This window comes from Lolium rigidum, chromosome 3 (genome assembly GCF_022539505.1).
Source record: "Lolium rigidum isolate FL_2022 chromosome 3, APGP_CSIRO_Lrig_0.1, whole genome shotgun sequence".
In the NCBI taxonomy this organism is placed as follows: domain Eukaryota; kingdom Viridiplantae; phylum Streptophyta; class Magnoliopsida; order Poales; family Poaceae; genus Lolium; species Lolium rigidum.
Genome location: NC_061510.1, coordinates 410,233,648 through 410,248,454, shown reverse-complemented (window position 1 = coordinate 410,248,454; position 14,807 = coordinate 410,233,648).

Here is a 14,807-nt window from a genome sequence, read left to right as displayed (position 1 = left end):
CTCAAAGCCAAGCTAAAGATTAGCGAAGAGGCTCGCGCGAAAGCTCAAGCTGATGCCGATTCTATTGAAGAACTTCGCCTACGCCTCTCCAAAGCTGAAACTGCACTTAGCGACAAGATCGCTTAGCAAATCTCGCGAGAGCAAGGCATCATAGATCGCCTTGAATCCCAAAGCCGATGCTTTTTCCGTAAGTTATTCCTTTATCTGGAGATTTTCCTTCACACCCATTTTCACGGTTGATCATAACAATCTGTTTTGTTGCAGCAGGGAGGAATGATGAGAGGTTCGAGCTGCTGGCGCCTAAGGATGATCGTCTTCTCGACGCTCTTTCCATTGTTGAGCTACAAGGTGATTTAGCGCGCACCAACCTTTCCGACTCAATGGCTGCCTTTTCGCGGCTCTTCCCTCATTTCTTCCCCAAGGAAACCGAACCAGAGATCTTCTCTGCTCTTGTCAAGCGCTTCTTGCCGAAGGAAGACCTCGCACTGGCCTATCGACGTGAAAATCTTAAGATTGGTGTCGAAGGGACCATTGTTCTTGTCGCTAACAACGGTCAAGAAGTCGACTGGGCCAAAGCTGGGAACCCCGGCAAGATCAAGAAGGACAAGTGGAAAGCGCTGGTGAAGGATGCCAAGGCACATTCGAAGGACATCATTGATTTCTTCAAGCCGAAGCCTGCCAGTTCCACCAGTACTGCCAAGACGGAGGTCAAGTAGACCTTCCTGATGTCTACGCACGCTTCTATTCCTGTAGACAGTGTTGGGCCTCCAAGAGCAGAGGTTTGTAGAACATCAGCAAGTTTCCCTTAAGTGAATCACCCAAGGTTTATCGAACTCAGGGAGGTAGAGGTCAGAGATATCCCTCTCAAGCAACCCTGCAATTAAGATACAAGAAGTCTCTTGTGTCCCCAACACACCTAATACACTTGTCAGATGTATAGGTGCACTAGTTCGGCGAAGAGATATTAAAACGCAGGTGATATAGGTGGTAAACGGTAATTGCAATCTGAAGTAAATATTGCAGGAAGTAAAGATGCAGTAAAACAGTAAATAAGCGATGTTTGCAGTATTTGGAAACAAGGCCTAGGGATCCTACTTTCACTAGTGGACACTCTCAACATTTCAATCATAATTGAATGTAAATATAAGCACTTCATCATACTACTCTCTTATTGGATAAAGAACTCAAATTCATTGGGCAAGTGTGCAAAAGCACACCTCAAAGGCGTATTCCCAAGTACTAATAAACACCCCACACTGTCACCGTGAGCATTCATAGGAGGTACTAACACACCACAATTCATAAGGGAGTTACACACGGCGCACACACTCGTCACCATTACACCGAGGTCACGAGTAATTCCAAAGTTCACATAATAAAACACTTGAATAGCATATGACATCTAGATTGCAAAGCCTATGATCACATAGATGAACAAATAAATGCTACTCTCAAACACTCTCTTGTTGGATAACAAACACCATTCATTGTGTAGGGATACAAGAGCTCCCTCAAGCTGGAGTAAACAAGCTCCACAACATCCGGAGTTCATATTAAAGTAACCTCTAGAGTGCATAATAGACAAGAGTAACATCTACATATTCATAAAGATCACACCATGGGAGAGAGAGATGAACCACATAGCTACCGGTAGAGCCCTCAGCTTCGGGGGAGAACTACTCCCTCCTCATCATGGGAGACAGCAACGGCGATGAAGATGGCGGTGGTGTCGATGGAGATGACTCCGGGGCAATTCCCCGTCCCGGCGGCGTGCCGGAACAGAGACTTCTGTCCCCCGAAACGGAGTTTCGCGATGGCGGCGGCGCCCCTGGAGTCTTTCTGGAGTATGATAGATTGATGTAGGGTTTTCCATCGCGAGGGAATATATAGGCGAAAGGGCGGCGCGAGGGGGTGCCTGGGGGGCCCACCCCATAGCTGGGCGCGCCCCCCTCTTGGCCGCGCTGCCAGGTGGTGTGGGCCCCCCTTGGCCCCTCTCCGTCTCTCCTTCGGTGTTCTGGGTCCGTCTCGGTAAAATAGGAGGTTTGGCTTTTGTTTCGTCGAATTCCGAGAATATTGCCCGAACAGCTTTTCTGGAACCAAAAACAGCAGAAAACAGGAACTGGCACTTCGGCATCTTGTTAATAGGTTAGTCCCGGAAAATGCATAAAAACATTATAAAGTGTGAGCAAAACATGTAGGTAATGTCATAAAACTAGCATGGAACATCAGAAATTATAGATACGTTGGAGACGTATCAAGCATCCCCAAGCTTAGTTCCTACTCGCCCTCGAGTAGGTAAACGATAAAAAGAATAATTTCTGAAGTGACATGCTACTATCATAATCTTGATCAATACTATTGTAAAGCATATGAAGTGAATGAAGTGATTCGAATCAATGGTAAAGATAATGACTAAACAACTGAATCATATAGCAAAGACTTTTCATGAATAGTCCTTTCAAGACAAGCATCAATAAGTCTTGCATAAGAGTTAACTCATAAAGCAATAGATTATTAATAGAAGGTTTTGAAGCAACACAAAGGATGATTAAGTTTTAGCAATTGCTTTCAACTTGTAACATGCATGTCTCGTGGATAGTTGTCAACATAAAGCAATATAACAAATGCAATAAGTAAGCATGTAAGAATCAATGCACACAGTTGACACAAGTGTTTGCTTCTAAGATAGAAGGAAGTAGGTAAAATGACTCAACATAAAGTAAAAGAAAGGCCCTTCGCAGAGGGAAGCATGGATTACTCATGTGCTAGAGCTTTTTATTTTGAAAACATGGAAACAATTTGTCAACGGTAGTAATATTTCATATGTGTTATGCATAAAACATCCTATAAGTTGCAAGCCTCATGCATCGAATACCAATAGTGCTCGCACCTTGTCCTAATTAGCTCGGATTTCCATGGATTATCATTGCATTACATATGTTTCAACCAAGTGTCACACAAAGGGGTACCTCTATGCCACCTGTACAAAGGTCCAAGGAGATAGATCGCATTTGATTTCTCAGTTTTGATAGATCTCAACTTAAGGACATCCATACCGGGACAACATAGAAAACAGATAATGGACTCCTCTTTAATGCTTAAGCATTCAACAACAGATAATATTCTCACAAGAGATTGAGGATTAATGTCCAACTGAAACTTCCACCATGATACATGGCTTTGGTTGGCGGCCCAATGTTCTTCTCTAACAATATGCATACTCAAACCATTTAATCATGATAAATCACCCTTACTTCAGACAAGACGAACATGCATAGCAACTCACATGATATTCAACAAAGGTGTAAAAAGTTGATTGCGTCCCCAGAAACAAGGTTACCGCTCAACAAGCAACTTATAAGAAATAATATACATAAGCAACATATTCAATACCACAATAGTTTTTAAGCTATTTTCCCATGAGCTATGTATAGCAAAGACAAGGAATGATTTTTTTTTGAAAGGTTTTAAAGGTAGCACGCAAGCAATTTACTTGGAATGGCAGAAAAATACCACATAGTAGGTAGTTATGGTGGACACAAATGGCATAGGTTTTGGCTCAAGGTTTTGGATGCACGAGAAGCATTCCGTCTCAGTACAAGGCTTTGGCTAGCAAGGTTGTTTGAAGCAAACACAAGTATAAACCGGTACAGACAAAACTTACATAAGAACATATTGCAAGCATTATAAGACTCTACACTTGTCTTCCTTGTTGCTCAAACACTTTTACCAGAAAATATCTAGACCTTAGAGAGACCAATCATGCAAACCAAATTTCAACAAGCTCTACGGTAGTTCTCCACTAATATATTTAAACTACATGATGCAAGATCTTAAACATGATGTACTTGAGAGCTCAAAACAATTGCCAATTATCAAATTATTCAAGACAATATACAAATTACCACATGAAGCATTTTCTGTTTCCAACCAAATAACAATAAGTGCAGCGGCTTTGAGCTTTCGCCATGAACATGAAAAACAAAACGAACAACACAAGTGTTCAAATGAAAAAGCGGAGCGTGTCTCTCTCCCACACAAGCATGCTAGGATCCGATTTATTTAGAGAATGAAAATAACAAAACAAAAATAAAAGCACACAGACGCTGATAACCCACAAGTATAGGGGATCGCAACAGTCTTCGAGGGAAGTAAAACCCAAATTTATTGATTCGACACAAGGGGGGGTAAAGAATACTTATAAGCCTTAACAACTGAGTTGTCAATTGAGCTGCACCTGGAAAAGCACTAGTAACAGGGGTGATGTGAAAGCAGCAGTAATATGAGAGCAATAGTAACAGTAACACAGCAGCAGTAACAGTAACACAGAGGCAATGGCACCAGAAAATAGTAGATACTACTTCCAATGACATATAGGACCGAGTGAGTATTTGATGATGAAAGATGGACCGGGGTTCCCAGCTATCTACACTAGTGGTAACTCTCCAATAACAAGTGTTGGGTGAACAAATTACAGTTGGGCAATTGATAGGATTGAAATAGCATTAAGACAGAATATCAAGTCTATTAATCATGTAGGCATGTTTTCCATATATAGTCATACGTGCTCGCAATGAGAAACTTGCATAACATTTTTTGTCCTACCAGCCGGTGGCAGCCGGGCCTCAAGGGAATCTACTGGTAATTAAGGTACTCCTTTTAATAGAGCACCGGAGCAAAGCATTACCACTTGGTGAAAACATGTGATCCTCATATCTAAGCCTTCCCTCCAGCTTATCCCAGCTTGCTCGTCACTCGGGGCCTTGGGTTCCGGACATAGACATGTGCAAACAACTTGTAGATACAATCTAAGCAATAATTATAGAGCTTAAATCTAAGATCATGCCACTCGTGCACTAGTGACAAGCATTAAACACAACAAGATTGCAGCAACAATAACTTCACAAACTTATATAGATAGACTGATCATAATGTAACAATTCATCGGATCCCAACAAACACAACACCGATTACATCAGATGGATCTCAATCATGTAAGGCAGCTCATGAGATCATTGTATTGAAGTACATGGGAGAGAAAGTACCAACTAGCTACAGCTAGAACCCGTAGTCCATGGGGAAACTACTCACGGAGCATGATGGAGGCGGTGGCAATGATGGAGAAGGCTTCCGGGGGCACTTCCCCGTCCCGGCGGCATGCCGGAACAGAGATTCTATCCCCCGAAACGGAGTTTCGCGACGGCGGCGGCGCCCCTGGAGTCTTTCTGGAGTTTCGTCAATTGGTGTAGGGTTTTCACGTCACGAGAGATTATATAGGCGAAGAGGCGGCGTCGGGGGAGCCAGGGGGCTCCCTCCCCACATCTGGGCGCGGCCAGGGGGCCACCCGCGCCGCCTTATGGTGTGGGGGCCCTGGGCTTCCTCTCCGGCCCCCCTTCGGTGTTCTGTTCCGTCTCGGTGAAATAAGATGTTTGGCTTTTGTTTCGTCAAATTCCGAGAATATTGCCCGAACAGCCTTTCTGGAACCAAAAACAGCAGAAAACAGGAACTGGCACTTCGGCATCTTGTTAATAGGTTAGTTCCGGAAAATGCATAAAATCATTATAAAGTGTGAGCAAAACATGTAGGTATTGGTATAATATAAGCATGGAACATCAGAAATTATAGATACGTTGGAGACGTATCAAGCATCCCCAAGCTTAGTTCCTACTCGCCCTCGAGTAGGTAAACGATAAAAAGAATAATTTCTGTAGTGACATGCTACTTACATAATCTTGATCATACTATTGTAAACATATGAGATGAATGAAGTGACTCAAGGCAATGATCTATAGTTTGCTAACAAATAGATAACATATAGCAAAACTTTTCATGAATAGTACTTTCAAGACAAGCATAAAAAAGTCTTGCATAAGAGTTAACTCATAAAGCAATAAATTCTTAATAAGAGGTTTGAAGCAACACAAAGGAAGATTTAAGTTTCAGCAATTGCTTTCAACTTCAACATGCATACCTTATGGATAATTGTCAACATAAAGTAGTATAATGAGTGCAATATGTAAGCATGTAAGAATCAATGGACACTTGACACACGTGTTTGCTTCTAAGATAGAAAGAAGTAGGTAAACTGACTCAACATAAAGTAAAATAAAGGCCCTTCGCAGAGGAAAGCAGGGATTAAATCATGTGCTAGAGCTTTTTAAGTTTTGAAATCATATAGAGAGCATAAAAGTAAAGTTTTGAGAGGTGTTTGTTGTTGTCAACGAATGGTAGCGGGTACTCTAACTACCTTATCAACCAGACTTTCAAGAGCGGCTCCCATGAAGGACGTTATCTCTACCAGCAAGGTAGATCATCCCTCTTCTCTTTTGTTTACACATGTATTTTAGTTTCATTATTGATGACACTCATCCCAACCTTTTGCTTACACAAGCCATGGCTAACCGAATCCTCGGGTGCCTTCCAACATTCACATACCATGGAGGGGTGTCTATTTGCAAAATTAAGTTGCTTACTGATAGATCAGGGCAAAACATGTGAAGAGAATTACTAATGAAAGTTAATTAATTGGGGTTGGGAACCCCATTGCCAGCTCTTTTTGCAAAATTATTGGATAAGCGGATGAGCCACTAGTCCATTAGTGAAAGTCTGTCAGAAGTAAATGACAAGATCGAAAGATAAACACCACATACTTCCTCATGAGCTATAAAACATTGACACAAATAAGAGATAATAGCTTTTGAATTGTTTAAAGGTAGCACATGAAGTATTTACTTGGAATGGCAGAAAAATACCACATAGTAGGTAGATATGGTGGACACAAATGGCATAGGTTTTGGCTCAAGATTTTGGATGCACGAGAAGCATTCCCTCTCAGTACAAGGCTTTGGCTAGCAAGGTTGTTTGAAGCAAACACAAGTATAAACCGGTACATCAAAACTTACATAAGAACATATTGCAAGCATTATAAGAATCTACACTGTCTTCCTTGTTGCTCAAACACTTTTACCAGAAAATATCTAGACCTTAGAGAGACCAATCACGCAAACCAAATTTCAACAAGCTCTACGGTAGTTCTCCACTAATAGGTTTAAACTACATGATGCAAGAGCTTAAACATGATCTACTTGAGAGCTCAAAACAATTGCCAAGTATAAAATTATTCAAGACAATATGAAGCATTTTCTGTTTCCATCCAAATAACAATAAGTGCTGCGGCTTTCAGCTTTTGCCATTGAACATTAAAAATAAAACGAAGAACACTAGTGTTCATATGAAAAAGAGGAGCGTGTCTCTCTCCCACACAAGGATTGCTAGGATCCGAATTTATTCAAACATAAACAAAAATAAAAACAAATAGATGCTCCAAGCAAAGCACATAAGATGTGACTGAATAAAATTATAGTTTCACTAGAAGTGACCTGATAAGTTGTTGATGAAGAAGGGGATGCCTTGGGCATCCCCAAGCTTAGACGCTTGAGTCTTCTTCAAATATGCAGGGATGAACCACGGGGGAATCCCCAAGCTTAGACTTTTCACTCTTCTTGATCATATATCATCCTCCTCTCTTGACCCTTGAAAACTTCTGCCACACCAAACTTCTCATAAACTTCATTAGAGGGGTTAGTACTCAAAAAAACTTTAATCCACTTTGGTCCTATAGTGACACATTGCAAGAACTCAATAAAACATTAGCTACAGCTCTCCACGTCTAGAAAGCCTTACTTAAAGTCCACAAGAGACCATGCAAAAAAACAGAGACAGAATCTGTCAAAACAGAACAGCCAGTAAACACGAATTTTTAATAGGTACTTCCATTGCTCAAATTAGAAAACTCAAAACTAATGAAAGTTGCGTAAATATCTGAGGAACACACATGAAAATTGGCAGATTTTTCTGAGTTTCCTACAGAGAGACCTACTCAAATTTGTGACAGATAGAAATCTGTTTCTGCGCAGAAATCCAAATCTAGCATCAACCTTCTATTAGAGACTTTACTTGGCACAACAATGCAATAAAATAAAGATAAGGAGAGGTTGCTACAGTATTAACAACTTCCAAGACACAACAAAACAGTAGCAAAATAAAGACATGGGTTATCTCCCAAGAAGTGCTTTCTTTATAGCCATTAAGATGGGCTCAGTAGATTTTAATGATGCTCACATGGAAAATAGAAAATGAAGCAAAAGGAGCATCAAGAAGAAAATTCAAAACACATTTAAGTCTAACCCACTTCCTATGCATAGGAATCTTGTACACAAATAAATTCATGAAGACTAAAGTGACAAGCATAGGAAGATAAAACAAGATTAACTTCAAAAGTTTCAGCATATAGAGAGGTGTTTTAGTACCATGCAAATTTTTACAACCATATTTTCCCCTCTCATAATAATTTTCAGTAGCTTCATGAATAAACTCAACAATATAACTATCACATACAGCATGCTTTTCATGATCTACCAACACATAATTTTTTTCAAGCTCAAAAATAGTGGGATTAAAACTTTCAAACCCACTTTTATTAATAATATAACAAGATGATTGATCAATCTCAAAAGATATGAGACTCCTAGATAAAGTCAAGACTTCTCCAATCCCTTTTTCATTAGTAGTACAATTAATATTATCAAGTAACATAGGACCATCATCTAGAGCCTTATCATAAACATTTGATAAGCAAAACTCTTTAGTACCATGCATTTCGATATAAGGCACAAACAAAGCATTATCATAAGATTTATCAAAATAGCATGGATAATCATAGATAACAGTAGCATAATTATTGTCACAAGTTTTACTCATAGGGAATATTTCAAGAGAATCCACGGGAACATAACATTCATCCTCCTTTGGTAAGCATGGAGGACAATCAAATAGTGTAAGAGATGAAGAGTTACTCTCATTAGAAGGTTGACATGGGTAGCTGATCCATTCTTCCTCCTTTTGTTCATCACTCCCCTCCTCTTTTTCATCCAATGAGCTTTCAGGTTCATTAATTTCTTCTTTCACAGGTTCCTGCAAATTGTGAGTGCATTCTTGTGCATGAATGAGTCTCTCCTTATAATCAATGATATAGGATTATTGCTGTAATGTTCTATGCAATAATCAAGGATGGAAGAGACATAATCTTTAAGGTTATTACAAGCAACATAGGTTTCATAATTTTTAGACATGAAGGATTCTATTTCAGAAGCTCCCATAAATAAAACAAATTGTTCTACTTCTTTGAACCCAAGATGAATATAGTTATTCCAATGATAGTTCACAATTAAAACTTCTTCACTAAAGCCACATTGGAATTTAAGATATTTAGTATCCTGTTTGGAGCAACAATTTATATCATGGCGTTTAAGCAAGATTTTAGCAATTGTATTCAATTTTTCTATAACGGCACTCATGACTTTACCCTTTCTTGATTCTCCATAATTGTTATATAATTCTATAAGCTCCATATAGGTTGTGGGTTCTTCTATAACAACAGTTTTTAATTTTTCGGTTTTTCAAATTTTTATGGATTTTCGGGTATATAAGAAAAATAAAACAAGACAAAAACAAACTAGACAAAAGTAAACTAAGCAAAATAACACTAGACAGAAATAAACTAAGCACAAATAAACTAGACAAAAGTAAACTAAGCAAAACAAAATAAAAACAAAGAGAGAGAGGTAGAGTGTACTCCCCAGGTGAACTTATGAGTAGAGCTATGCCTCCCCGGCAACGGCGCCAGAAAATAGTCTTGATAACCCACAAGTATAGGGGATCGCAACAGTCTTCGAGGGAAGTAAAACCCAAATTTATTGATTCGACACAAGGGGAGGTAAAGAATACTTATAAGCCTTAACAACTGAGTTGTCAATTCAGCTGCACCTGGAAAAGCACTAGTAACATGGGTGATGTGAAAGCAGCAGTAATATGAGAGCAATAGTAACAGTAACACAACAGCAGTAACAGTAACACAGAGGCAATGGCACCAGAAAATAGTTGATACTACTTCCAATGACATATAGGACCGAGTGAGTATTTGATGATGAAAGATTGACCGGGGTTCCCAGCTATCTACACTAGTGGTAACTCTCCAATAACAAGTGTTGGGTGAACAAATTGCAATTGGGCAATTGATAGGATTGAAATAGCATTAAGACAGAACATCAAGTCTATTAATCATGTAGGCATGTTTTCCATATATAGTCATACGTGCTCGCAATGAGAAACTTGCATAACATCTTTTGTCCTACCAGCCGGTGGCAGCCGGGCCTCAAGGGAATCTACTGGTAACTAAGGTACTCCTTTTAATAGAGCACCGGAGCAAAGCATTAACACTTGGTGAAAACATGTGATCCTCATATCTAAGCCTTCCCCTCTAGTTATCCCAATTGCTGTCACTTTGGGGCCTCGGGTTCCGGATATAGACATGTGCAAACAACTTGTAGATACAATCTAAGCAATAACTATATAGCTTAAATCTAAGATCATGCCACTCGTGCACTAGTGAGAAGCATTAATCACAACAAGATTGCAGCAACAATAACTTCACAAACTTATATAGATAGACTGATCATAATGTAACAATTCATCGGATCCCAACAAACACAACACTGATTACATCAGATAGATCTCAATCATGTAAGGCAGCTCATGAGATCATTGTATTGAAGTACATGGGAGAGAAAGTACCAACTAGCTACAGCTAGAACCCGTAGTCCATGGGGGAACTACTCACGGAGCATGATGGAGGCGGTGGCGATGATGGAGAAGGCTTCCGGGGGCACCTCCCGTCCCGGCGGCGTGCCGGAACAGAGATTCTGTCCCCCGAAACGGAGTTTCGCGATGGCGGCGGCGCCCCTTGAGTCTTTCTGGAGTTTTGTCAATTGGTGTAGTGTTTTCACGTCACGAGAGATTATATAGGCGAAGAGGCGGCGTCGGGGGAGCCAGGGGGCTCCCTCCCCACATCTGGGCGCGGCCAGGGGGGGCACCCGCGCCGCCTTATGGTGTGGGGGCCCTGGGCCTCCTCTCCGGCTCCCCTTCGGTGTTCTGGTCCGTCTCGGTGAAAATAAGATGTTTGGCTTTTGTTTCGTCGAATTCCGAGAATATTGCCCAAACAGCCTTTCTGGAACCAAAAACAGCAGAAAACAGGAACTGGCACTTCGGCATCTTGTTAATAGGTTAGTTCCGGAAAATGCATAAAATCATTATAAAGTGTGAGCAAAACATGTAGGTATTGGTATAATATAAGCATGGAACATCAGAAATTATAGATACGTTGGAGACGTATTAGACGCTCCAAGTAAAGCACATAAGATGTGACGGAATTAAAATATAGTTTCACTAGAGGTGACCTGATAAGTTATTGATGAAGAAGGGGATGCCTTGGGCATCCCCAAGCTTAGACGCTTGAGTCTTCTTGAAATATGCAGGGATGAACCACGGGGGCATCCCCAAGTTTAGAATTTTCACTCTTCTTGATCATATCATATCATCCTCCTCTCTTGGTCCTTGAAAACTTTCTTCACACCAAACTCAAAGCAATCTCATTAGAGGGTTAGTGCATAATCAAAAATTCACATGTTCAGCAAGGACACAATCATTCCCAACACTTCTGGACATTACCCAAGGCTACTGAAATTTAATGGAGCAAAGAAATCCACTCAAACACAGTAAAAGAGGCAATGCGGAATAAAAGGCAGAATCTGTCAAAACAGAACAGTACGTAAAGACGAATTTTTTCGAGGCACTTAACATGCTCAGATGGAAAAGCTCCAGTTGGACGAAAGTTGCGTATATATCTGAGTATTCGCATGAATTTTTGCAGGATTTTACGAGTTTCCTACAGAGAGAAAAACTCAAATTCGTGACAGCTAAAAATCTGTTTCTGCGCAGAATTCCAAATCTAGTATCAACTTTCTATCAAAGACTTTACTTGGCACAAAAACGAAATAAACATGATAAGGAGAGGTTGCTACAATAGTAACAACTTCCAAGACACAACGAAACAGTAGCAAAATAAAAACATGGGTTATCTCCCAAGAAGTGCTTTCTTTATAGCCATTAAGATGGGCCAGTAATTTTAATGATGCTCTCGCAAGAAATAAGAGTTGAAGCAAAAGAGAGCATCAAAAGTAAATAAGAAACACTTTTAAGTATAACCCACTTCCTATGAAAAGGAATCTTGTAAATAAACAAGTCATGTAATCATAATGCAATAAGCATAGGAAAACAAGACAAGCGCAACTTCAAGATTTTCAGCAAAAAGAGAGGTGTTTTAGTAACATGAAAATCCCTACAACCATATTGTCCTCTCTCATAAAGATTTTCAGTAGCATCATGAACAAACTCAACAATATAACTATCACATGAAACATTCTTATCATGAGCTACATGCATAAAATTATTACTCTCCACATAAGCATAGTCATTACTATTAATTGTAGTGGGAGCAAATTCAATAAAATAGCTATCATTACTATTCTCATCACCATAATCATCATATATAGGAGGCATATTGTAATCATAATTAATTTTCTCCTCAATAGTAGGTGGACTGAAAATATAATAGTCATCATTGTAATCATCATATATAGGAGGTAAAGTATCATCAAAGTAAATTTTCTCCTCCATGCTTGGGGGACTAAAAATATCATGCTCATCAAAACCAGCTTCCCCAAGCTTAGAATTTTCCATAGCATTAGCAACAATGATGTTCAAAGCATTCATAATAATAACATTGCCATTAGCATGCATATAAAGTTCCATAGGTTTTTTAATTTTTCTCTTCAAACACCTCATGTCTTAACTCAGGAAAAAGATTACAAAGCTCACTAATTTTTTTGTTGTTTTCCATTATGCCTAACTAGTGAAAAATAAAAACAAGAAACAAAAAGATGCAATTGCAGAATCTAAAGGAAATAACTTTGAGCACCCACACACCGGCAACAGTGCTAGGAAATAGCTTAGTAGTCGGAGGATGTGATGAATACCTTTTACCTTACCTCCCCGGCAACAGCGCCAGAAAATAGTATTGCCTACCTCCACAAGGGAGGTCAGGTGGTATCCTAGTGGGTATTAGTAAGGATACACTTCAGGTTCTTAAGGTGGTTAATGGTAGGCATTGTGTAAAGTTTCACATTCGGTCTAATCTTGACGGATTCGAGTGTGCCTTGATTCCTATTTATGGTGCCGCTCAAGAGGAGCACAAACCAGAATTTTTGGCCAAGCTTGTTAGAGTTTATGAGATAGAGACGTTACCTATGCTCATAGAGGGTGACTTTAATATAATGCGTAGGCATGAGGACAAGAATAAACCTAATTTTAATGCACATTGGTGTTTTGTTTTTAATGCCATCATTGAGAGTCTTGATCTTTGGGAGATCGAACTTTCAGACAGGCAATATACTTGGGCAAATCGTAGAGAACATCCAACATATGAGAAGTTAGACAGAGTTTTGACGAGTGTCGAATGGGAGCATAAATTTCCTTTAGTATTGGTTCAAGCTTTGCCTAGGGCGGGTTCGGATCAGACTCCATTAATCCTAGATTCTGGTGAACAAGCTCACCTTGGGAATGAAGCGCATTTTTCATTTGAGCTCTCATGGTTGAGACGTGATGATTTTGCGGGTATTATCGCTAGGGAATGGAATTCAATTCATCATGGGAATAACTGTCGTTGCCTAATCGACGATACCTCGGAGGAGGGATCCTCATGAGGGGGAGAAGAAGTAGGGGCCATAAGGCGGAGTGCACACGGGACGGTGGTACGCGAGTTACCCAGCTTCGGAACACCTGCACGATGGCAGGGCCTACTGCTGCTTGTCTGAAATTATCTGGGTGCTTGCGCGTTGTTACAATGGTTGTGGTTGTGCCTCTAGGGCTCCCGGGATCCGGCTTATAAAGGCGCACGGATCTAGGGTTTACATGGAGAGTCCTAGCCGGAATACAAGTTGCCTAACTACGGTACAATATCTTGCCGTGTACGTCAAGGATCCGCCTTCCTTATGGCCGTACTAGATCCGGATACTTTATGGGCCTTCACGGATCCGGCCTCCTTCGTAGGTCGGTTAGGATCCGGCTCCAGGTTCCTGGGCTGGACTTCATCCTTCTTGATCAACAGCAACTGGGCCGCCCGATGGGCCCCATGCCACCATCACCGTCTGTGGGCCACCCGGACTTGCCGGATCTAGGCCATGTCGTTGATATACCCATAAAGTATACCCACAACAGTAGCCCCGAAGTTCTCCGAGATTCATCATTCTTCCGTCTTCATATAACTCGGAACCGAAGAGAATCTTGAAGAGCTTCCAAACTTACTTGTTTCCGATATCATTTAACCGGAACCCCTCATGTCCTTCAGTAACGATAATGTAACGGAGTTTGCACTTTTCCCGCGCACAACTTCCTATCTTCCCGCGCTAAATTTTTGGAGATGCAAATCTTTAGCCGGAAATTTCGGGAGCGCATGGTTAAGTTACCTCCACGTCATTTTACCGCTTTTAACCTAAGACACGTGTCATGCATCCAACGGTGAGACCGTTCAGATTCCGCCGTTGGATCCGGAACGCGAATCTCCGCGCGAGGGCTATAAATACCCCGATGCGCGGTAACTCCTCATTCGCTTCACCCGTTCACCACTTCATCTTCTTCCTCCCGCCGCGCCGCCCGCCAGATCTCAACTCCGACGAGCTCCGCCGCGGAAGACTTCACGCCAGGTCGCTCCAAGCCTTCCCCCGTTCCAAGATCGCCGCGGTTGACCGGGAAATCTCCCCCGCCGCCGATTCGTGGTCACGCGGGCCGTTTTTCAGCAACTTCGGCGACCTTCGTCCTCGCCGGAGCATCGCCGGTTCGCCGCGCCATTGACG